This window comes from Bison bison, unplaced genomic scaffold (assembly GCF_000754665.1).
Source record: "Bison bison bison isolate TAMUID 2011002044 unplaced genomic scaffold, Bison_UMD1.0 scf7180017864489, whole genome shotgun sequence".
Taxonomy (NCBI): Eukaryota; Metazoa; Chordata; class Mammalia; order Artiodactyla; family Bovidae; genus Bison; species Bison bison.
Genome location: NW_011495048.1, coordinates 1,331,725 through 1,334,171, shown reverse-complemented (window position 1 = coordinate 1,334,171; position 2,447 = coordinate 1,331,725). Strand labels below are relative to the sequence as shown.

The window sequence follows — 2,447 nt, the reverse complement described above, 5'->3', positions numbered from 1 at the left end:
GTCCCTTGGACTGCAAGGAGATCCAACCAGTCCATTCTGAAGGAGATCAGCCCTGGGATTTCTTTGGAAGGAATGATGCTCAAGCTGAACCTCCAGTACTTTGGCCACCTCATGCGAAGAGTTGACTCTTTGGAAAAGACTCTGATGCTGGGAGGGATTGGGGGCAGGAGGAGAAGGGGACGACAGAGGATGAGATGGCTGGATGGCATCACTGACTCAATGGACGTGAGTCTGAGTGAACTCTAGATTTGGTGATGGACAGGGAGGCCTGGCATGCTGCGATTCATGGGGTCGCAAAGAGTCGGACACGACTGAGCGACTGACCTGATCTGATCTGATCTGATCTGATGGCTGATTTGCTCAGCCACCTCCTGAGGTTAACCTCAAACTTGGTCTCACAAACAGATACTATCAGAGACTCTGTGTACCACTCTACCTATGTTTTCTTCTTCCTAAGAGACCCAGAATCTGTTACAACCAAAAAGTTAACTAGCTCTGTGTAAACACAGTGGGTAATAGGTTTGAACTTTATACATTACAATATCATCTTTTCAGCTTCTCAGTGGTGGGGAAGGCGATGGCACCCCACTCCAGTACTCTTGCCTAGAGAATCCCATGGATGGAGGAGCCTGGTAGGCTGCAGTCCATGGGGTCTCGAAGAGTCGGACATGACTGAGCGACTTCACTTTCACTTTCATGCATTGTAGAAGGAAATGGCAACCCACTCTAGTGTTCTTGCCTGGAGAATCCCAGGGATGGGGGAGCCTGGTGGGCTGCCATCTATAGGGTTGCGCAGAGTTGGACACGACTGGAGTGACTTAGCAGTAGCAGCAGCAGCTTCTCAGTGAAAGCCTCTGAGAAAACAGTCAACCAGAAAAAATAGATGGAAGACAAGCAATGAAGATTTACATACTGAAAAAAAGGAACTCACAGTTCAATTCCTTCAAATGAAAACTGTGACAAGACAGATTCAAATACCAGACCATACTGCAATGTTTCAGAAACCTCATCGTTTCAGAGTATCAGGGAACTAAGAGAAGATCTGGGGGAAGTTCTTAAGCAAACTGCAATGAAAACAGCATAAAGTAATCTGAAGCAGTCGAGTATTTACAGGAAAGGGCTATAAGCAAAACAATGATAATTTAAAATGGAATAATATTAAAGACCAAATTCTCAGGACTCAATTTATAAAATCTAGAATACAATAAGTAGAGAAACCATTATACTGCCATAGGAAACAGGAAGAATAAAAGAAAAGCAGGCCCTGGCAAGGGCTGCAAAATAAATTTATAATTATTGATAAACTGGATGCTATAAGGCATGAGACTCTTGAAACAAGTCCAGAAGGAACAGTTTATAATCTTGAAAACAAGGTATGATCTTGGGGTCGGAAAACCAACTCCAGACTGTTTCTCAACTGGCATCTCAGAGTCACATGTTTTACGTATCTGGTGGAAAATCTATAGATGAGAATATTAGTTTTAGTTACTGATTTGTTATTGATTACTGTTTCCTAATTACTCAGTGGTTAATGACCATTTTGTTCTTTGGCCCTGAAGGCCACATGAGTGATAGTTTAACTCCCCGCGTATTCTTTCATTCACAGCTGAAAGTATAATAAAGCTGGCTTGGATTCAGTTTCAGCACCTTCACCTTGGAGCAGCGTTGGTCCTCTTAGCCTCCCTTTTCTCTGAATTCTTGTGTCTCGTTTCTCATTTTCTCACCGTATCGCGCTTTCAGAAACCCTGCTTGTCGAGCTGGCCTCGACATACTGCAAAAGCTAGAAACATAGGCAAACTCTTCTCACACGTGTTTGCCTTCTAATTAAGAGGTAAAAGAAGAAAGTAAAACACGTATCACAGAATAATTAGGAAACAAATTAATGAAGGCTCTTAAAAACATAACCTGGACAAGAGGTCTAAATATGCACATTCATAACATTAAATACCTTCATGATTATTAGGCAAAAATTAATGCTAAGTAAGCTGTTAAACATGACAGAAGTTAATTTGTTCACAGGGAGTGATGATACATTTGGGAAGCCTGTCCTCAATATATCCAGTTTTGCAATCAACACTAAGCAAATTGTACTTGTGTTTGTTTGCACCAGATTTCTGGATCTGATAAGTACACAAGAACAAGGCCAGCATCTTCAGAACGCTTACACTTAAGGAAGGAGGAGAATATAAAATTCTTTGTGAAGATGTAAAAGTCAAGCCTCTTACGTCTGTGTTTAGCAGAGTTCCTGAAATAACTATGTGTTAGACAAGAACATGGAAAAATAAAATTATTTAAGAGAAACATAAAAGCCTGATTGAGAAAAGCATGGAGGAAGAGATAAACAGTTTGCTGAAAATCTTCTCCACTACACTGAAATGGTATCACCATTCCACATCAAAAGACTATGTTTGCGTTTGATTCTGAGTTTCTATTTTATTCCATTGCTC

General features: G+C 41.1%; 1 pseudogene; it reads right to left on the bottom strand.

Moving 5' to 3' along the window:
- The window catches only part of LOC105005356, a 31,548-nt pseudogene extending 29,778 nt beyond the window's left edge, over nt 1-1,770 (bottom strand).
- Between the last annotated feature and the right edge of the window lie 677 nt (nt 1,771-2,447).